This window comes from Drosophila tropicalis, unplaced genomic scaffold, assembly GCF_018151085.1.
Source record: "Drosophila tropicalis isolate 14030-0801.00 unplaced genomic scaffold, ASM1815108v1 contig_593, whole genome shotgun sequence".
NCBI lineage: Eukaryota > Metazoa > Arthropoda > Insecta > Diptera > Drosophilidae > Drosophila > Drosophila tropicalis.
Window position 1 is genome coordinate 21,259,769 of NW_027173070.1, and position 23,899 is coordinate 21,283,667.

At 32.6% G+C, this 23,899-nt stretch overlaps 1 protein-coding gene and 1 long non-coding RNA gene across 6 annotated transcripts in view; one reads left to right on the plus strand and one right to left on the minus strand.

Moving 5' to 3' along the window:
- Window positions 1-3,393: 3,393 nt before the first annotated feature.
- The window catches only part of hts (adducin 1-like protein hts), a 37,841-nt gene continuing 17,335 nt past the window's right edge, over window positions 3,394-23,899 (plus strand). For all 5 annotated transcript variants that reach the window (XM_068291629.1, XM_068291628.1, XM_068291631.1 and 2 more), the window contains exons 1-2: window positions 3,394-3,509; window positions 4,553-4,690. The gene's annotated coding sequence lies outside the window, so the exon portion shown is untranslated. The remainder of the gene's footprint in view (window positions 3,510-4,552; window positions 4,691-23,899) is intronic.
- LOC137577703 (uncharacterized) lies at window positions 16,665-22,970 on the minus strand. Its single transcript, XR_011032454.1, has 3 exons — window positions 22,720-22,970; window positions 17,134-17,280; window positions 16,665-17,066 (listed from the first exon to the last, which is right to left on the minus strand). It is a non-coding gene; the product is annotated as an uncharacterized lncRNA (long non-coding RNA).

Sequence of the window (23,899 nt, forward strand, 5' to 3'; positions counted from 1 at the left end):
TTTTGTTGAAATCGTTTCGGTATACAATGCAAGAATCTTTCTTGACTTGATAAGTTTGATTTTAAATATTTTTAATTAGAAACGTCAAGAAGTATTTGTTTATGTTATACATAATCCAAAGAAACCAAAGACTAACTATAATCGTGCATATGTTTGGATACTATTTACAATTGTTTGTAATACTTTTCCTTACACTCTAGAGAAAAGTCAAACTATATACTCATATGATTTTTGTACACTTTAACTTCACTCAGAGTTGGTTATACATTATATTATTAAGCTGAATCTGGATCGATAAGTGCTTAAAAAACCACTAAGATTCACAGGGAAACCTCAATATAATGAACCAAATTAATCTAACGAAATACTTTTTCGTATATCTATATGACGTTAGTCACTATTGGTACTTCCTAGTACTTAACTTTCCATTGGCCACCGATTTTCAAAACCTTTAATTGATTAATGCATATGAAGTAAGAAAAGAAAAGTGAGATAGACTATATGTCTGATTTCCTGATCAAAAGAAGATAAAAACATAATTGCATACGCCGTCTGGTTAAACTTAGGAGCGGAAAAGTAAAGAGTAAATTTGAAAATCGTAATTTATCATTAACGGGATATAGTTTGCATGTTGATCCAGACGGACTGGCAGATGGTAGGACAAAGGAACTTTATAAACTCACCTCGTGTCTTTCGACACAAAAAGTTTTGCCAATTTGGTAAGGGATGACAGAACATAGGAACTTGAAAAGATATACAAACTTCAGCATACTCGAATAATCGTAAGCCGGGTTCTCTAGAATAGAACGCATTTTATATTATCTAGTTAAGAAAAAATGTCGTAATCTTTTTTGATTGAATTTTTGTTTTATTTATATATTATTATGGTAAATTGCAAAAAATAAGATTACGTTTGGACTCTAACTGCAGTTAACATGCTTTTAGACAGACATCGATATCATCTAACAATGAGACAAAAAAAAAAACGGGAATTATCCACTCAAGATTGGGTCCGTCCAGAAGTTATGTTTGAAAATTACTTGTTTTGTTGTTGAAATATCAATTATTTTGATTGCATAGTTTTGCTAGATTTTCGTTAATTTTGAAATTAAGTCCAACTTTACTTTGGTCGTACAAGCATCTGGACTAATTTTAAACGATTCATTCTCATAAAATTTGCGTGGAATGAACTAATAATAAAAAAAAAACAATTGTTAATTCATGTTTGTGTAAGACTGTTTTTAAGTTGGTTACTTACACCCAATTACATGATTTGTGCCACAAAGCACAATTAATGTTTTCAGATTGATCTTTATCTTGATCAAAAGTGAAAAATCGTTGATTTAGATAATCCTTCATAGAATCCTTAATTGTTCCTTTATACTCTCCCAGCGACTCCAACTTATATTTCGTTGTTTCGTTGCCAATTCTAAAATTGTCATAACTGGCAAATAAAACTGTTCCATGTGGATATTCTAATTGCAAGTAAAGTTCATAGATTTGAGAATTGGTAATACGATGCAAAATCTCAAGACCAATGAAAAATCCCCTTTTCAAATTACCGTAACCTTTACGATACTCAGTCCAAGTTCTCTCAAAATCTCTGCTGCCATCAAATCGTTTATGAATAACTATCCACCCACCACCGTCTATATCTTCCTCGCACAGAACATAAATCGGATCAATCCCGGGAATTTCAATTTTATGAATTCCCGAAGACAGGCCCTTGCAACCAGTTTTTTGTAACTTTTCGTGAAACTCGATTAAATATTCCTTTATTTGGTGTTGTTGCCTTTCAAGTAAATGATTGAAATAAGTTAACTGAGTTTCAGATTTTTTCTGTGAGAATGCGATATTAGAACTCAATTCTACAATTTTATTGTTAAGATTCTTTTCCTTAGTCTGAAATTCTTCGAATTCCTTCTTTTTCGACTCAAGGCCTTTAATTGCTTTATCTAAATCTGATTTTTGGGTAGCTAATTTCTCTTTTAGATTCTCTATTTCTCCACTTTTATTTCTTTGCTCAGCTAAACTTTCTTCCATATCTTTTGCTACTTGACGTTGAAACATTTCGAAATTTTCTGTCAATTGTTCTATCTTTATCTTAAACTTGTCCATCTCAGTTTGAGACTTGGTTTTCTCATCCACCTGATTCTGCCTGTTAACTGAGTTTGTGATGAAATCGTTAATATTAGATATTTGTATATTCTGTTGATCAATTTTACTTTGCAAATTCTCAACTGCTTTGCTTAGCTGACTATTTTCCCTCTCCGACTGATTTTCCTCTAGTGTTTCTATTTTCTTGTTTAGCTCCACGATATAAGCTAGAGCGAGCTTCATGGACTTGTGACAATATGAGGCACACAAATCTTCCTCGTCACTCTCCAGTGGCCATCCACACTCCTATATAAACAGATTTATCAATCAGATTGAACTTCACCTTGTACTATTCACTTGTCGACTCACCCCGTGATCATCCATTTGGAGAAGAGATTCAGAGGTTACATGCTGGAAACTAAGAATAAGGAAGAGGCCAACAAGTGGAAAGACACTTTTCCCTCTCATTTTGGAAAGTAATCCAGAAAATATATATATATGTTTAATCCTCTTCACACTTGCAACTGAGATAATGTCTCTAAGAGCAATGATTTAATTTTGAAATATTCTGAATTTTAGTCGTTTGTCGTGATAAGAATTTTTTGTTATCTGTCTTTGGATTTTGCCAGTGGCAAAAATGTATTAATAGAAAGTTTTTTATGAAAACATTAAAATCAGGGATCATTTATTTATAGAGGACTTACAATTAGAAACGAACAGATTACACCAATATATTTAATTCAATACCATCTATGCATTGTTGGAAAGATTTAAAAAAATTGAAATTTTTTTCAAGAAAATTAGTTTTGAGTAATTTAATAAGAAAAAAATTATGGAGGGTTAGTCCTCGACGTCCTTTTTAAGGATGTGCAAAAATATTTAGAAAATATTTAACACAGAAGCCGTTTTTCAAAAGTAAGATTTATTTTGAGCCAAAAAAATAAAAATTATTTTCAATCAAAAAATTTAATTCACTATCTAGTTCAAGTAAAAATACATACAAAATTAAGTTTTTTAATTGGCTCTAAATTGAATGCTGAGACCAAATTAAAAAAAATTTGTGGTATGCAGTTTTTCGGGGTTCTAGTAGATCTTTTCTTAGAGTCCAAAGGCGTATTAACTTTACGAATTTTCAAAATGTGTATTTTTTATCAAAATGAATTTTTAAAAATCGTTAGAGATCCGCTATCCCCCTATTTGAGCGAACCTGTATTCGCCTGATCCCCCTAATCGAGCTGTTCGCGCATTTCAGCTTTTTTTCCGGCCAGATCCGGCTGTTGTGGAATTCAGTGCAAAGCAGGCTTTCTTGGTAAAAGGTGGTCACACTGTATTTCATTGTTGTTTTTGTTTTCTAGGTAAGCGGTCGTGGGTGCTTGTCGCTGAATTTGTTTAAACTTTTTGGATAAAAAAGGGTGAGAAGCAGAATAGGGAAGAAAACTAAAATTAAAAATAATAATTTAAAAACGAAAAAAAAAAAAAAAACAATGGTGAAATGGAAAACAAGCCTAAAGTGATTCTGAGTGTAGTGTACCTGGAAAAGCACCCGGTGGTTTGTGCGATTAACAAATATTTTGAGCTCGTGCTCTTGTAAGCGGCAAATAATATTGCCAAGTTTAATTTTGTGTTTAAACCATTGAGCCGGAAAAGGCCCTTTGCGGGCAAGAATAACTAAAAGCGCAGCCATATCGATTTTTCACGCCATTGCCGGTTGACGAGACGCCGTTAATTTACATATATGAAATAGATGTACATACAAGCATACGTACATATATATATATATATATATGTGTGTGTGTGTACCAAAAAGTGTGTATAAATTAAATAATATGACATAATCGACGTGTGTGCATCTGTGTGAGTGTGCGGCTGTGGCGCTAAATTGACATAGTTTTTGTGTGCAGAATACATAAAAGTGCGGCAAAAGGAGAGAAAGAGAGAAAAACCTTAAAGGAAACAGACCAAATAAATAAAGGAAATACAGAATAATATATGCAAATTGTGATTGGGCAATGGTTTTTATGCAACGCATTGGTTTAGTTTTTTTTTTGTGTTTTTCTTTTCATTAATTTATTCGTTGTTAATATTTTGGGCGTTGCAGGATGATACAATTTCCAGTCTTCCAGTCCGCTTTGCGGTCACTTTCCACAACTGCTCTATAGAGCCGTCTCTCTCTTACACTCGTGTTGGAAAGTGTTTTTACAGTCTAACCAGAAATACCATGTACAGCTACAATTGATTTGAATCGGAATTCATTTAACTTTAAAAAGCAACAAGAAAAAATGTATTAAAATTATTCATATTGCAAACTATTATATATTTTCGATAGTCAGTCAGTTTAGTTAGTCATTGAGTTTAAATAAATACCTGCTGTACAGGGAAATTTTTGGAGAAGCTGTGTTTAATTTTGATTTTGTTTTCTTGCCCATTCGCCTTCGTCGTCGTCGCACCAATACAGAGGCAATATAAACGCAACGCAACTCACGCCAACGAAGATTTTTTTGACGAAAGAAAGCCGAAAAGAAATATCACAATAAATAACGGCCAGAAAAGCAAAAGTATAACAACAACAGCAACTATAACCCAAATCAAATAGGTAAGTCTTTTTTAATAATAAATTTTAAATTTATTACAAAAATATACATATACACAAGTATAGTTGCGATGAGGCAAAGCCAGAAAGAGATAGCTAGACGATGACGGCATCAAAACATAAAAAAAACGTTTACCGCTAGAATACACGTACACATGCACATGTACATACATATGTATGTATGTATGTATATGTATGAATATATTTAACTGCAAAGAGAACTTGTAATTTGGTTAAACAAATTCACTAAATTATTTGATGGTTATTTGGTTTTATATTCTTTTTGGCTTCCTCCTTTTGGGGTGGTTTCCATGTGTTCTTAGTCTCTCTCTCTCTCTCTTTATCTATTGAAAATATGATTCATTTCTTCTATTCTCAGTGGCTCTCTTGACTTTCTAGATTATACAGTTACATGTCATGGTCATCATAAGTTAACAGGTTTCTCAATTTTAACTGGCCAGAAGTAAGTCTGCTTTATCAGTAATTAGTTTTTCCCACACACACATGGAGAATTTTTTTCAAAATCTTCGTTACTCAGGATACATATGTATGTATGTACATGTATGTATGTATGTGTGTCCAATGCATTTGTCTGCTGCTCTCTAACTTCTGGCGCATCTGTTTGTTGCCACCTTGTCTTGTCCCTCTCGACTCTGTGACCCACATTTTGTCTTTAGTTTTTCTTTCAGGTTGTTGCAAATAAAGTGTAAAATACACACAGACACTCACATACATATGTACTTATAGCCAGCCGACACAACAAGTGATAAACAGATTTGTAAATATTGGAAACTTGTTTACACAAGATTTGACAAGCAGCAGCAGAAGAAGTTGCAAAAGCAAGCTAGAATATGCCAAAAAGGGGCGGCTTTACAGTGGGGGAAAAAAGCATTCATATTTTTAATTAACTGCCTTTCTTTTTTAATGTCGTTTTTTCTACGCAAATTTGGATTAAGGTCAAATTCAAATGTAATGGGGAACTTTTCATAGTACATTTAAGGAAATTTAAAAATTCCCAAACTAATTCTAAATTTGTACGTAATATTTTTCATATATATGTACATACATACATATGTACGCACATACAAAGATTTATGTACGTATGTATGTATGTATGTATGTACATATGTATCCAGGAAATTGTAAGAAATAATGCAGCCATCGGTAGGTGAGTTGTCTAAGTGACCCAGTCATTTGGGGCTAGTAGTAGCATTGGATGTAGTTTTCGTCTAAGCCGAAGGCGTTAGTTTGCCAGTGCTTGTAAAATATAGTAAGGTTGTTAGTTTACAACTATATCCATATACTTATAATAATAGTAATAAAAACCGCTTATACCTAATTTCGATTATATCGAAGCAAAATGGGCTTGAGTTTTTTTTAAATCGAAAACTATTCTATTATATGTATATGTATATTCGATCCCCATGAAAATCATAAAAATATATTGTCAAGTTTCTCTTTATCAAAGTCCATCATGTCGTAAGTGTGCAATTTCTTACAGAAAAAAAAAACCGTTTTGCACTAAGTGAGCCGTTGCTTTTAGTGTTGCCTTTTTTATTCAGCCATTTTTGCCATACTGTTGACCTCATTAGCAGAAAACAATTTTTTACGACCAAAAAAGCGCAATTTTAATGGTCATAAAAATTTCAAATGGAAAATAAAATTTAAAGCACTGCAAATAAAATTTGCTTTTCTTTTCTTTCTTGCCGAAATTGCCAATTTCATCTGCAGATTAATAATAAATTTATACTTTATCTCTCCCCCTACAAATATTACAAAATATGATATTTAAGATACTGTCATAGAAATCTAAATATTTTTAATTTTTATAGCTTAACCTAAAGAAAATCTAAGATTATTAAGAAATAGATTCACAAATAAACATTTGTTATAAATAAATATAGTAGGGAGCGAAAGGGGTAATTTTTTTCACGGTTTTTAGTATTACTCAAATTTATAAAAATGGGCGGGAAAGTGTACCGGATAGAGTTTACATTAAATGTTGTGTATCCATGTAACCTTACGAGCAACAAAAAGGAACGATTTTTTTCTGAAAACTTTTATCAAAAGTCCATCTTAATAATCATTTTTAATTTGATAATTTTATTTCAAATAGTAAAAGTCAAACTTAACGATTTAAAACCACATACGAAGTTTACAATTTGTAATCTATTAAGAGAAAAATAATAAAATAAAATTTAAATCTCATTGATATGTCACGTAATAACGTTGATTGTTCACATACTTTCTCTATATAAACCGATTGTACAGAGCAACTTTTAAATTGATAAGATCGACATCAAGTTGATATTATTCATATTTTTTCCTTGTGTGTATTTTCAACTCACGCACACTTTCAGAGTTCTTTCTAGTTTGTTCGTCATTTTGGAAAAAATACAAAAAAAATCATGTGGATAAAGTGGGGAGGGTAAATTGACTTTGCCCTCTGTCTCTTTCTATCTCTCCTTCTACCTCTCCACACTCTTTCCGTTTTTTTCCCTTTTGATTCTTTGCAATCGCATGATAATTTTTTTTTATTCAGGTATTTGTGTGTCATATGACGTCATCTTTAGCATACACACACACACATACACACTTGATAATCAAAAATGAAAATAATTTTTATTTTGTACTCTTTTTGTTTGCCGAGCATTTTTTTGTATTTTGTTGCTAATTCGAATTTGCGCTTCCTCTACCCCAAACACACATGCATACATAGTAACTAACCTATGCGTGATAGACAGAGATAGATAGATAGAGGTTAATAATTTGTGGCTAATGCTTGATCATTTTTTGTTTCTTTTTAGTTTGTCTTCTTTTATAATATTGTTTGTTTTTCGCTAATGCAAATGTTAAAGCTCCACGATAAAGAGTACAAAAAAAATATTGCAAAAAAAATATTGTCAAAATAATAATTTTAAAAAATTCTTATTTTATTGAATTTTATTTTCATGTTTTTGGATTTATTGCTTTAATTCGACAATTAATCTGAGATCTGAATAAAAAAAAAGTTAAATAATTGTTTGGCTTTGTAATTTGAAAGATCAAATTTAGTCCGTCCCTGAAATAAACCGTTGAATTTGTTGTGTATTGTCAATTGCCGCTATGAATTTCCTTTGCCAAGTGACAAATGTAAATGTGTGTGTGTGTGTGTGTGAATGGAGACAGCGCCAATTTGTATGTGTTCGTGTCTGTGTCTGTTTGTGTGGGAGGAAGTGCATAGTTAAAACTGTAAACAATTGTGAAAGAAAATAGAAAATGTTTGAATGAAAATTAGTTGACGGAAATAGGGAAATTAAAAACAAAACAAAAAAAATTACAAAAACAACTAGAGACAAAACAAAAAAGAAAGAAAAACATAACATAAACTAAATGTGAAAAATTTAATTTTTAGGGTGTGTCTACCTCTCTCTTTCTGCCTCTCTTTTTCATCTTCTCTCTTTGCTGTCCCACAATGTTTTGTTTTTCCAATTGGAGAAATGCAAACGATGTGAAAATCCTACTGCTACTGCTCACTGTAAGATTGATTAGAAGTCTTAACTTGATGGTTTTTAATTAAACCTCTATCTCTATTTTTCTCTCACTCTCTCTCTCTCTCTCTCTGCATGTTATCTAATTTTCCTCTGACGTCACTTTTATTTAATGATTAATCGAAACAGAAATAGAAAAAAAAGCAAAGGAAAATAAAAAGTATACGAAATTGTAAAGATTAAACTGCATAATTGTGACATTGAATTGATTAATGAAGTCCGACAACGTTGCAACTCAACCAAAAAACAAAATATAAAAACAAAAACAAACCAGTCAGTACCTTAAGACAGCCTATGCGACTTTAATGTACCCTATAACAGAACGCATAAAATAAACCTCACATATGTTTGTATACATACAATCAAACTGACCTAAATCGCTCTCACTTATGTATATATGTATTTAACTGCATACTTAATATGACTGCATTTAAAATATTGTACACTGAATACTTCTCGGCATTAAATTATTAATTTCTTACTATTTTTTGTAGTTACCAAAGTGGCATAATTTAACTTAATTTAAATGAACGATTACCAACACTAACTAACAAACGTATTATTTTTCCGACTTTTTGAGTTTCCAATTGTAAAATTTCTAGTAACTTTTTTTTTTTAATTTTTAAGTTACTTCCCAGCTCTTGCTAAACGGTTCTAGTAACTTTAGTAAATTTATTTCCCAAAATATATTTCGGTACAAAATGTTCATATTTAGTGTAAACAATGTACGGTTTACCAACACTAATTACAAATTCTAGCCAAGAAATTTCAAGTGTCTAAAAAAAATATTCACCAAACTACCCATTGTCAAAAGTCAGTCGCCTATTTTCTTGTCCACTCCAGCCAATATACTCTGACCTCCTCAACGGTGGCTGAAAGGGTATCAAAAAGAAATGTGTCTAGGCAACTTGCATTCATAGATGGTGGGGAGAGTGGGTTGGAAAATTGATGGCACAAAAGAGACCAAAAAGTCCAAGAGTAAAGCAAGCAGAAAGCAAAGAAGAAAAGAAATAAACGTTAACTCAATGTTGCTGTTGTTGGAACTCGTCTCGTCTCGTCTCACTCGTCTTGACTTGTCTGTCTGTCGGATTGTCTCTGCCCCCAAGCATAAATAAAGAGGCGTACGTGCCAAGCTTCAGAACACAGAGACAACAGAGAGACACACATGCAATAAGTAAGATTAAAAAGAGATGTTGCAGTTACTGTTGTTGTTGCTGCTGCTGGCTAAACAACAACTGCAGCTCATCAATAAACAACAACATAAAAGACACTTGGTGAGAAAGAGACAGAGGGACAGAGAAAGAGCAGGAGATAAATGACAACAAAGCAAGCCAACAGCTTGGAGCTGAATGAGACGCAAAGCAATAACAAATGTACAGTTGCAACAACAACCAACCGAACCGACTCTTGCTGCAACATATAACATCAATCTTATTTTTGTTTTTTCTTAAGACAAGCCACAAAGTAATGCTCTCCCTTTGCTCTTGAGTATAAAAAATAATTTGGATACTCTACCATAAAAAGAGGGAATAGACATTTTTGATTTTTAAAAGCCGAAAATAAAAGAAGGCTTTGAAAATTAAAAAAACTTAAGATAAATGCGAAATGGGCTATGTGCTGAGCCAACGGCCACTCTTCCTGCAAACTTTGACTACAATTTGCCCGAACGAAAATCTCATTAATTTTTTGTTCAATTTTTAATACTCAAAAATATATAAAGTTGTAAAACTTTTCATCAAATAAAATCTAACGTTTCGTCATCATAATGTCTAATAATAACATTTTTGGATAAAAGTAAAATTTAATTTAAATTAAATATTCAAAACTTAGCCTCGTATCATAAATTGCAGTTACTACAACAAAAACAAATATTACAAGTTACATATATCATTTAAGCCATTAGACCTATTAAAGTCACTTGATCAAGATCTTAAGTTACTTTAAGGCGGCTGCAAGTTTCTTTAACAAAAATGTTAAACGAGATCCAGAAATAAAAGTTAACTGATTTATGAACCAGAGACAAATATAAAGAAAATATTTCAAGAAGTAATTTTAAAATAATTAACTCGTTTTTAGCTGTCATGGCGACAATGCCGCAGATAATTATATAGAAAAGTCATCAAAATGGAGGGGCGACAAGAAAAAAGGAACTTGTGAGAAAAATATTTAGAAAAATTTCAACGATTTCTATTAAGATCAGATCAGATCAGACGAAACTGCTGCTGCTGTCGGCTTTTAGTTTTATACCGCGATTGCTGTGAGTATTTGTGTTTTATTTTTGTGTGTGTGTGTGTGTATGTCGTGGAAACGGGTTGAAAGTGATTGAAGGGCTTTCTGTTATTATGGTTGGAGTGCGGTCGCCCGTCCTCGATGTTGTTGGATTCGCTGTCTGATGAACCAAATTTCAATTGGAATTTAGGCTAATTTTTATTTCTCTTCTTCTTAATGCGGTGGGAGGTTCATTTGTTGTGTGTAGTGTCGTGTGTGTGTGTGTTGTGTGTGAGTGAGTGAATGGGGCGTGGGAAATGATCTAAAGTAAATTGCAACAATTTTGTTTTGTAATTAATGTAATTTGAAAGTAAATACTATGAAATTAGATGTAATTTTCGGTCTCTATCTAGCACAAAATTGTCAAAAATTTGACTATATATGTATAAAATGTAGATAGATCTGCTGGCAGATCTTCGTTATGAATACAGAAATCTTATTTTTACTTTATACAAAACATTTTGCAATAACTAACTAACAATGGGCTAATGTAGAAAGAAGAAGCTGCCTACAATAGAGAGAGAGGAAGAGGTGGGGCTGCTCGACGTGTTACTGCATAAATGAATTCATAATGCAAAAAAAAAAAAAAAAAAAATATCGAGAGAAACACGAAAGGCGGCTTACATAATCGGTATTGCTCGATACCATCATCGACAACCACAATACCAACAACAACAAAAGAGGCCCATCACATGTTTTTGTTTCTTGCCGCAAAAACAAAGCCGCAGTTGCATGTTCAGACCACTGAAGAAAAAAAAAATGAAATTATTTATTAACACCAAGAAATAGTTGCACATTTAAAGCAATAACATTAACATTTAATTGTGCTTCTCATTTTTTTCCTTTCCTTCGTGCTTTCACGCATAAAAACTCCCATTTGATGTATTTTTCTACGCACTATTAAGCAATTTTATGATCCCCGTTGTAATTACAAAACCAGAAAGAGTTTGATGTTAAAGAGTCTATAATTAATATGCGTGTTCATCCTCTGCTAAACAGATTTCAATTAAAGTGTTTAACTGCTCATTGACGTTAAAAAGAAGGCGCGGTCTTTTAGTCATGCGTATTGAAACTAAAGAAAATAAAATAAATTAAACATTATATTAAAAACTGTTAATTGTTTGGACAAGCCTTACTCTATTTGATATCACCTTGTCTATCACGGGTGTCACATAAATCTATGGATTTATGATTTTGTTATGACGCAACCAAGCCCAAAAGTAATTGTAAAGTGTAACAGTAATGTTTTAAAGTCTTTTTAGATCGAATTGTATTTTAAATATTTTATTTATTTTAAATTTATCCTTATAGTAGATTTATTGTTTTACGAAAAGGCTTTTGAAAAATTTAAGCATAGGACGTTTTTGCAAAAGCTTCCGGACTAAAGCACTAATTGGGCAACTTTGTACTGAAAAATGAAAGAGAAACCGCAAAATTCTTTCTTAAGACCTTATAAATAGATATACACTCATGATGAATATAATAGGTACACCCTTTAAAATTTAATTTAAATTAGCACAACTTTTTTTCTATTACCTTAATCACCAAAATTTAAATGCACATTTCTTTATTGTACATTTGTGTATTCTTTACCTTAATTTGGAAATGAAAAGTTATTTTATTCAAAAGTTACAACAAAAATATGAAATTTCAGAATTTCGTGCTTGATGAAAATAATAGGTACACTTTAATTGACTAAGTCATATTTAATTTTTTTTGTTTTCAAATCACTGAAAATCTATTTTTGTTTCATTATCTGATTAATATGGAATGTATCCACCTTAATTTTACCGTTACTTTTCCCATCCGATTGGGGATACTCTTAATCAAAGCTTGGCAGGACTCTATCGAAATCTTCTTCGACGCACTCCCACAATTGTCGGTTGTTGCCACTTTTTTCTGTTCGAGACTGATCCTATAGCTCACCCCACAAGTTATCGATGAGATTCAGATCACGAGACTAACTGGGTCAAGAGAAAACCACTCCTAACCTAGGAAATTCGGACACTTTCGAGTCCTTGAGAGCCATTGGATCCGAAATGGACAATGATATTAATGTTTTTCCAATTAGGATATGACTACAAATGGCTAATCTATCAGTTCGTATCGCAAGAAGGGTTCCTTTGATGCGAACCAAAGATTTGATCATGTAGCAAAGATTTCTTAACGACTACTTCACATGGGCAGCATCTGAAGTTCAAAAAAACCGGCTTAATATCCTTCTTAGCAACGAAACTAAAATTTATCTTTTCGGAAATGACTGTTCCTAACATTTAAGGCGCCCTATAACCAAAAACTTTGATCACCGCTACAGTGGTGCATGGTGTTAAAAATATTATAGTGTGGGGTTGTTTGTCTTGGTCAGAACACTATCCAATATTCCTAATATCTGACATGATGGGAGCAGCTGACTATAGGGATGTCCTGGAAAATATTATGCTAGCATATTTAGAGGAAAAAAAGTCCCTGTGGTGGGTTTATCAACAGGATAACGACGTAAAACACACCTCCAAAATTTTAAAAACTTGGTTAGAGGTCAATATAGTGGTCGCTCTTACCTAGCCCACTTAGTCTCCGGATCTGAATCTCATCGATAACTTGTGGGGTGAGCTATAGGATCAGTCTCGAACAGAAAAAAGTGGCAACAACCGACAATTGTGGGAGTGCGTCGAAGAAGACTTCGATAGAGTCCTGCCAAGCTTTGATTAAGAGTATTTCCAGTCGGATGAGAAAAGTAACGGTAAAATTAAGGTGGATACATTCCATATTAATCAGATAATGAAACAAAAATAGATTTTCAGTGATTTCAAAACCAAAAAAAAAAAAATAAAACTTAGTCAATTAAAGTGTACCTATTATTTTCATCAAGCACGAAATTCTGAAATTTCTTATTTTTTGTTGTAACTTTTGAATAAAATAATTTTTCTTTTCCAAATTATGGTAAACAATACACAAATGTTCAATAAACAAATGTGCATTTAAATTTTGGTGATTAAGGTAAAAGAAAAAAAGTTGTGCTAATTTAAAGTCAAAAAAATTAATTTTAAGGGGTGTACCTATTATATTCATCATGAGTGTATATGTATATAGTGTAAGATTGCGCAGATAAAGAGTTCGACTATACAGTATTTCTTAGTTTGACCATCTATAACTTCAAAATCCCTTGGGTTTTAAACCAAATTGGAACAATTTGTTAAATTTCACCAAAAAAACAAACTATAACTTTACATTTTGATTGAGAAAGATTTACGTTACAAACTTTTTTAATAAAATCAAGTTAAGAGAGTCTAAAATGATTAATTTTTCCGTTTTAAAATGGCCATATTGATTTGAATTGTAGTGGCACAGAATGAAGGCGCAAGACACCTTTGATTTGGCAGTTTTCTCTGTCAATCTTTACAATCTTCTTTATCGAACAAAAGTTAAGTCAACATATGATAGTAACTGCATTAAATGAAAAAAAAAGCTGCAAATATTCAAATAGCGAAGGGTGCGTGTTGTTTTTAAATTCAATTCACCCATTTTTTTTTTTCTAACTATACATAATTATATATGTACATATGTGTATGTATATCTAATCTATTTAAAAGAGGTGTGTTTCAGCCCCTAAAGATTATATGGTATCAGCCATCAGTTAATAAAAATAGTTGCTTATAAACATATGCAAATTGTTTCATTGTAATGTTTAAATTGCATGCAAAGTTTTTATTTAAAATAAAAACACACGAAATAAAAGAAATGCTAAAAATTTGTGGCACATGACTAACTGTGTGTACCGCCACCCCCGCCCTCAGACACAACCACCACCCTCTGCCTGCCATTTGATGATGTTTAAACTATGTAGAAAAGTTTGAATTGTTTTGTTTGTTGCTTGCCTTTGCCCTCTTTCTCTCTCTCTGTCTCTTACGATCTCTCTTTCTGTCTCTTTTCTCTCTCTTTCACTGGCGATGTCTGGGGCCAAAGCGCACAATATAAAATAACGAGTAGTACAAAAATATTTCAACGCGCGGCTAACTAAAAATATTTTGCATGACATCATCGAAAGGCGGCGGCAGCATTGTCTATGTGTATGTATGCAAGTGTGTGTGTGTCTGTGTGTGAGTTGGAAAACGTGAAAACTGAAAAAATGGATTTGGTCAAGGGCTATTAAAAAAACGCACAAAAGGCAAAAAAAACAAATTTCACTTTGTTGAATGTTGTTTGTTAAATAATCGACAGCGCATTGAACTTGCATTTTTCAATCTTCGAGGTTTTTTCGTTTAAAGTCGCCCAAAGTTTAATTTAAAATGAAAACAATTTAAGTCTAACAATAAAGTAAAGATTTAAAATATTTAAATATCCGAACCCCTAGCCAGCTATATTCGCTCATTGACTATAAACAAGTGCAAGCAATAAAAACGTCAATCGTAAAGACTTGGGAATACCCTTTGTACTCCAACGTCCAGCGTCCAAGCCTCTATGAAGAAAATTGAAAATGTTTTATCAAGCCAATATGCCCCATCAACCTTTCGAAAAAAGGGTATTAAAAGGGGGGAACTCAACTAATGTTGACTCTCTTGTGCGATATGTTTGCTTGTTGTTGTTTTTTTTTTTATCTCTTGACAGAAATCAACTAATATTTACCTTTGAAATTTTGCAATGATTGTGATTGATGCGTTTGTGTGTGAATGAGAGTGTGGTGCCACACCCTTCCCAACAAGTCCCCCACACAGATATGACATTGTATCTGGAGAGGGGGGGACCAGTCAGTTTGTTAGTTGTCCGGATGGTGTTAGTTGACAAACTATAGATACACATACAGAATATATTCATTTCTTCCCCAAGCTTCTCTATTCATTTTTATACCCTTGCAGAGGGTATTATAAAATTGGTCAGATGTTTGTAACGCACAGAAGGAGACGTTTCCGACCCCATAAAGTATATATATTCTTGATCAGCATGAGAAGCTAAGTCGATATAGCCATGTCCGTCTGTCCGTCTGTCCGTCTGTCCGTCTGTCCGTCTGTCCGTCTGTCCGTCGGTGCGTACGCGTTTTACTCAGCCATCTTAAGAGCTATCGGGATGAAATTTTTTTTGGGAGCTTTTTTTTACCCGGGTGAGATAAAGTATGAAAATCTTTGGGATCGGACTACTATATCATATAGCTCTGGAACAAAAATTTTTGCAAAAATTGGAGTATCCCCATGAAATTTACCAATATAATAGAATTTGATATAAAATCTCAGATCCCAAAATTTGACCCTGATCGGATAAATAGAACACAAGTTACAGTCTATATAAATCGGTTCAATCGCTGCCGGCAGCTCTGCTTGCTGCCTACTACGTCATCATCAAATCAACAGAGCACATGCATACACACACAGACGCAACGCTACATAAACTGTATGTGTATGCGTGCGTTGCTTTGCTTAGGGAATGAGGGAAGAAGAAGAACAAATTGTACATAGTATGAAGAGTAAAATTGTTTTGTTTGTATATTAATGAATTGAGTTGCAGAAAACAAATTTTGAACATGTGAAATTATTATTGTCAAGGACTGCAAGGGTATATAAACTTCGGCATAGCCGAATTTAACTTCTTTGATATTTTTAGATTTGCTGTAATTTCAATTAATTTAAATTTTTAACAAAAAGAGAGAATCTTTTGTGCAATATAAAAGAGGAAAAAGAGGAAACGAAATATTATGAAAATGTATAATAGTTATTGCAATTCTATTGCAACAACAATCATTTGAATTATTTTGGTGTACATTTCCATTTTCTTTTTCAAAGATTTTGCAATTAATTTTCCAAAATTATCTTTAAAATATTAAATGTAACTCAAAATCGTTATTCAAAATTAAAACTTGAATGCTTAATTGAATAGTTCTTCATAATTGAAGATAATTTTCCCGAATTGATTCTCAAATGTTTTTGTTTTCTCAAATTCTAAAAATAAAACAATATATTTTTTATTTGGAGATAGAAAACTTTAAACCATCCATCGGTGCTTTGAGATTAACTAATTTATATTAATATAAAGGACTTTAATAAAACTAAGATGGCAAAAAAAGTAATGTGACTATATAGTTTTATTTATTGTCCAAATAAGATGAATCCAAAAGAAATGAACTAATGTTGTTAATGTTGTTTGTATTAATTAATTACATTTTAATTGGCATACATATTTATGTAGGGTAATATTTACGATAAATCCAACAAACCAAGCGTGACTAGCAACTGTTTTTTTTTATATTAGTACTCATCTCTCATTCTATCTATGATACTCGTTATAGCGAATCAAAGTTTGAATGATGTCAGTTTTGGGGGAGGACTTGTTTATTTGTCTCTTTTGCTCTTCCTTTCTTTTTTGTTATAATTTAATTTTATTCTCGCATAGTTTTTTTTTTGCCACATTCATGTCAGTCTTCTTTCCTTTTGCATTACACGCATAACTTCACCTCTAATTCAATTAAGCTTGACCTTTGTCTTATGGTTACTTTCAGAATTTTTTGCTCTTGGAACTCTCCTACACCTATTCCGCTCTCATTCCCCTCCATCGTGCTGTCTCCATTCCGTTATGTGTTGTGTTTTATGCTTCAGCTGGAAATTAAATTAAATGCCACTTAAGCGTTGAGTCTGGGTTGTCAATACATGCATACATACATACATCTGTATGTACATGTGTGTGAGCGATATGTATCATATTATTATATATAGTAGTGCATAAATTTTGATTTACCCCCGTTAAACAAACTTGCCTCTGGGCCATATGAGAGCAAGTGGGGATCCGTCCATTGGCAGTTCTTTCAACTCGCTAAAATAAAAAAACAAAAAAAAAAGAGATTCGGTTCGCTTTAAAAATAAAAGAAATGGGTCGTTGAACTAGGCGAAAAAAAGTAAAAAATAAAAAAATAAAACTCCGTTTTCGTTTTTGGCCATAAAAATGTAGTAGTGTACCATCTTGTTTTTACAGTTAATAATTTTTTCGGTGCCAAATATTGCACGCTTGATTTTAATGAGTTTTGTTTTCATTTTGGAACTCATTTATTTTTCCTCTAAAATTCGACAAAGAAAGTACTACCTTTTGCAGAGCAAAAATAGTGTATATTATAGTCGTTATGTTTTACTCCATGATTATTTGGTAGACATCTGGGTTTATGTTTTTCATGTCTCTAAAAATAAATTATTTCTTCCCAAGATGTGTAACTTTGAACGATGTTAACTTGAATAGTTTTCGAGGTGCAATTAAATCACAGCTTTATTTATGTATAACTCGTTATATAAACTTTTCAGTGGTTAAAACATTATAAGATCAAGACGGATTAGACTATATTATTATATACATACATATGTACATAGCTTTCATAAAAAATAAAAATATTAACAAATAATAAAGAAGGCATTACCCAATTTTAATAATGCAGAAATCATTGTTTATAAAATAATCTATACATATGTACATACATATATGTTATATATAGGTAAATACATATGTACGGTTTATCATTCTTCATACTAAAATATCCAAATTTAAACAAAATATTTCGTTCGTTGATAGGATTTTTTTTACAACGTTTTCTTTAGAAGTTTCTTTTAATTTGGTCATTCCAAAATGTTAAAGTGGTATATTTTTGTATCGGCTGGTGTTTAACAGTTCCTACAAATTATGTATACTATTTTCGGTCTTATAGGCTTATATGTACATATGTGTGTATATCCCCTTAGAGCCAACTGTACCCTTCCTTGTTAAATGCAATTTAATCGTTATTTTTATGCTGCAAAATGTACTCTAATTACTGTCGCGTTTTGTGTGGGTTTTTCCTATCTACCGAACCACCCTTTCGCTCTCTTTCCACCTCCCTGTGTCTTTCTCTCATCGATTAGCTAGTGAAACTTGAACTAACATATAGCACGCACACGTCAATGGCAAGTTCAATGACCAAGTGGGCCCCTCCCCCCCCCAACACACACACAAACACTTGGTAACCGCCGCTTTGACAACTTTAAATACCTGTCGAGGACAACGCCCTGCATTTCACCGGCTTTTCATAAATGTGTCCTTATACCGCTCTGTCGCCAGGCGGCACATTTTTCTCTGTTATTTTGCCGGCGCCAGAATTGTGGCGCCAGAGCAATTTCATGTTAATATTTACACACGCGACTCGTAAAAGTATCCTTAATAACAGGAAGTGACGTCACTTTGACTGATGGCTGCTCCTTCAGAAACGGGGTTGAAATTTTTATTGCTTGAGTTTAGGGTGAGGATGAGGTTGACATGGAGGGTGGCATACAAAACATTGAACTGTTGTGAGTTAAATATATGATGTCATAGTATACTACCTACTTCCAGTCACTTTCCATCTCATAGATTAGGTCACAGAGAGTTCGAGAAATAATGATTGAAATCTCGATTCCAAATCCAATTGCTGATCATTAGTTTCCATTGAAGCATTAGTGCATAAAATTTTGATTTCTTTTTTTGTTGGCTTTTCAAGTACTTTTATTTATTTGGCAATCTTACAAGAAAATACCAAGAAATATGTTCATTTATTAAACAACATTTGGCACTGGGCCAAGTGAGTCAAGTTTACATACACAAAGCAAAACAGACAATCGTCAACAGATATAATTTAGGGCTTTAACAACAGCAAACCAGCTGAAAATATAATAAATTGAAGCTTAAACAAAATAAAAGCATATGAGATTTGTTGTCATACGCAAATTAGTATATAATTTTACAAAGATAGAGAAGAGAGAGTATATTCGTTTCCAGTTGAGGTTCATAAGGCCTAAAACTTGGCAATGCAATCTGACTCTTGTGATGTGTGAAGGTGACCAATAAAATTGTTCCATTTAAACCAATTAAATGATTTCACTTATGAATTTTCTTTTTTCTTTCATGCGAAAAAAAGCATGAAAAATTTGTTTTTACCCTTTTACCAGTTCAAAAAATAAATTGACACAATTTTGGGAATGATTTAAAGAATTTTGGAATAGAAAAACAAAACTGTAGACTGATCTTTATGTGTGTGATCGTTGTATGATGTGTAGCCAATCCAATTTTCATCTTAAATCACAAATTGATTAAAATTATAAAATAATAATGTTTTGATAAAGAATCAACACCTCAATTGAGTTAAATTTAATATAAATGTTCAATGAAGTACATTTATTTTTTTAACAGTAGATTATGGCCATAATGGTATTGGTCATAATGATTTGGCTGATTGGTTGGTTTTCATATGAAGTGCTTTGGAATACTGTATATCTAGTATAATTTAATATGTCTTGAGGTAATTCAAACCCTAAAATACTTTACGATATCTTAAATCATGAATTGGTTGTACTTAGGATAGGTCAGGAATGGAATTTGTTGCCAAATCGGTTAATTATATCTAACCCATTAAAAAATGAACAATAATTTACTTACTCAATAATGTATTTATCTTTATAGGTTTGCTATGTTTCGCATAGAATTCATCTACCATTTAGAATATTTGGTATATTAGGGAAAACGAAGAGTATGGCATCTTCGACTATTGAAAATTCTTCCAGTTCTGTATGAGATGATGATTTATCATACATTTAAGACGAACTTGTCGCATGCCTTTCTGTCTGTCTGTCAGTTTTTTGCTGCATATTCATATGCATTTTGTTGTATATTTATATATATTTTTATGCACTTGATCCATCAGAGTCGTTTCGCTGCTGTCCCTCTCTGTCTTCTGTTTGCTCTTCTCTCTGCTTTAATTCCCATGCAATGGGCGTTGCTTCTTTTATTTTCCTCGTCTTGAGATTGTATATTGTAATTCAAGCCACGCGACTCGCACGCGACTTTCGGTAGACATGCACATACTCTCAGGTCCAGTTCAGCAGAAGTGGGAAAACACATAAAGTCAGTCAGACAATCTGGCAGCAGTTCGTTAGCAAAACAAACAAAATTAGCAGACCAAAAGGCCCCACGGCTTCTCCGGCAAAACAGAAAAACAAAACAAAAAACGAAGATAAAAGCTCGTTTTTTAAAATGACATTTGCTTCAGATTATAACCTAGAAAACAGTAGTGCTCGAGGCGGCAGGCATTTGTAATAACTATATTTTTAAAACTACCAATTAGTTATCTAAAGATTTGCTGAAAATCAAAAAGTGAAGGTACAGAAAAAGTCAAAAGACTATAAATAAAAGTAATAGCAATCCGCCAGCTTAATAATGGCTTATAGAAAAGAGTAAGATAAATGAAAAGGATTAGGACAAGGAAAAGGGGATAATATATTTAAGAGCAAAGGGATTCTAGAGGTGCCTACATATAGCTTAGCCTAGCTTGACTTAAATATTGCCACCTATTTTAAAAATAAATTTCAGTCCTATTTTATAGAAGTTCTATAGTTTCTCTAGTTAAGTTTGAATTGTTGAATTTCAATTTAATTTTTCTAATAAATATTAAAGTTTCTACTAGTTTCAACTATTTTTATGAATATTTTGTTTAGCGAAATTAACGATATGCAAAATTTTACTTGCAATAAATTTTGTTTGTTTATGTTTCGCAAAATAAATGTATAGTATTTCACGATGTACGTGCCTTCCTAGTGGCCTACAGCGTTGAACTTATACAACAGAGTAATTTAATATTTGCACAAATTGAATTAAACCTTATGTTCATATGTATGTGTATTTTATTATGCCTAGTTAGATAATTCTTTAACTTTGAATATTATATGTATATTTCCAATTGATTTATTTAAAGAGAAATGAGCTGCTAAATATAAGACTCACCTATTCATAATATTTAAAATTATAGACACAAATTAGATATAGAATTAATGTGCTAATTCCGAATAAATATAAAGAATAACAGAAATAAGGACCCGAATGTAACCTAAATACAGATCTTAAGAGGACAAAGCAAGTTAGCATTGAAAGAATACTAACTTTTTAGTACTGATTGTCAGTATAAAGTAGAATATAGACACTGTGAACACATAATTCAAGTTGATTCTTTTTATTGTTCCCTGGTATATGGGAGGGAAATATGTATTGCGGTGCCTTTGCCACAATTCCGTGCTGCTGTCTGACTACATCATCATCATTGTTTGTGTCCCACTGACTGACTGAATGACTGAGAGAAATAACTGAATGAGCCGCTGGTTCGCTGGCTGGCTGGGCTAGCTGGCTTGCTGAGTGACTTGTTGCATTATTAAAACTGAATGAAATCATATTTGCTTTTCTGTCCCATATCTGACCTTATTTCACACTTAAGAGCATCTGTATACTTCTATTACGTAAGTCTTTGCGTTCGCTGATAATTGAGTTTACTTGGAACTAAAAAAAAGAACTTTAATTAACGTCGTAGGAATAAGAAAGAAGAGAAAACGAGAACGTTCCTCTATATATAAATATATATTTTTTTTGTAGGTGTCTGTTAATCTAATTTGTGTAGATGATATATTTATATATTCATATATATACATATTTGATGGGTGTGTCCCTTCTAACACAAACAAGTGTGATGTAATTGCATAATGTCAACAAATAGTCGAAGTCAGACGAGCGGCGACGTCTTCGTCGTGGCGTCACTTTGGCGTCGATGACTGCACCTAAATTTAATTGTTGTCTTCCGTGCAAAAAGGTCAAAGACAAAACGATTTCAGAGTGAAAGGGATAGCTAGCATGAAAACGCATTGACTGAATAAATGAATGAACGATTGAGCCAGAATGCATGGCCAAAGTTCAGTAAACTGTTTGAAATACAATGCATTTGGCATTTTGTGCTTGAATTTTGTGCAAACTTTTTTTTATTTTGCTGACACATTTCGACATAAGTAGAAACCAGTGTTTCCTTATCAGTACAAATTACACGATTACTTACTACCAAAATGGGGTTTTAAATACTCTTACCAAACAAAAGCTCTTGTCTATGGATAGGGCATAAATATTTGGAAGCAAACGAGTAATTTATTTTAAGTTAAAACTATATAATCAAGTATTTATAATATTTTTAATACTCAAATTAAAATCTTAGTTTAAAAAAAACTAATATTATTGAGCAGTGGCCTCGAAGTTGAGAAATATATGAAATAGTACTTATTAACTTTTGAGTGGTTTTTACATTCATAAATATTCGAGCAACTTTTAGTTTGTAAAACATTCTCACACATAAAAAAATGCCTATCTCTGTAAAGTTTACATCATTTCATATCTGATGAATATCTTATCTTCGAAGAAGATTTAACTCTTCTTTTTATCTTTTTTACTTACATATAACTTTTTTTTTAAAGGTCTTTCCTTTCCCTTTTTAGCTCGAACCATCTATTCAATAATATGAAAATTTTTAACAAAAGTCAGATCCAGAGACCAGATAACACTTTTCTTATCAATTTTAATGCTCCATATCCTTAAGACTCAAAAATCAGATGTTATCATATTTTGTAGCATTAACAATTTTTCTGTCGAATTTATTAAACTGATTTTATTTGTTACTGGAAGAATAAAGCTTTAAATTTGGCATCTTAGTCATCGGAAAACGGAGACTCTGCTATTGCAAGCTTTGCCAATATTTTTTAGGGCACATTCCAATTCTGACATTTTTTGCAAAGTTTGCTTAGTTTTAGAAGTTTGTGGGTCTTTTTATATGGTCCTTGAAACAAACCTCTTCTTAAGACTTACAGGATACAGGTTAATTCAGGAACTTCTCCACTAAGAATCCATTATTGGGGTTTCAATCTATGCTGATCAAGACTCGAGTAATGTCTGTCTTCATCTTTAAGTTTTTAAGCTAGCTTTTAGAAAGGGGTTGCCATGCTTCATCATTTAGGTAGGTGCAATGCATATTATTTATGTTAAATTTGAATGCAACTAAAATTCATTTTATCTCTCTCACTTTTCTCTCCACCTACATACACGGTTAAAATCTTCAGTTTGAACTTTTGAATTTTGTAGGGCAGCGTTGGCAGCAGCCGAATAACCTGGCCCCGGGATGGCCCACCTACGCTCTTGAACGTTGCCTCGTTAAGTTTTATTGTACACCCACTTCCATTACACCACACTACGAGTACGACTCATTCACTCCTCATATACACTCGCACATATGTACTTTGCCTGTGTGTGTGCGTCTGCATCATCGTTTTGTAGTCACTTAAAAAGCATTTATTCAACATTATTCTACCTCGAAAAAAAGAAACTTCTTAAAAAAAAGAAAACGTTTTGCCGCCTAAGCCCACGCACATTGGCGGCACGCATCGCGTCGAGTGAAGCAGCTGAAGCGGCTGAAGGGGCGGAGGAAGGAGGAGAGTTCAATTACCTGCCACAACGATAATGATGACGCGTCGTTGTCAGTTTTCATTAAAAGTGCATGCGAAATGCATGTCGTCAATACATCATAATTAGCAACTTGCAGTGAGAGAAAACGTAAAGTTAACGACCCGCCCACCACCGACTC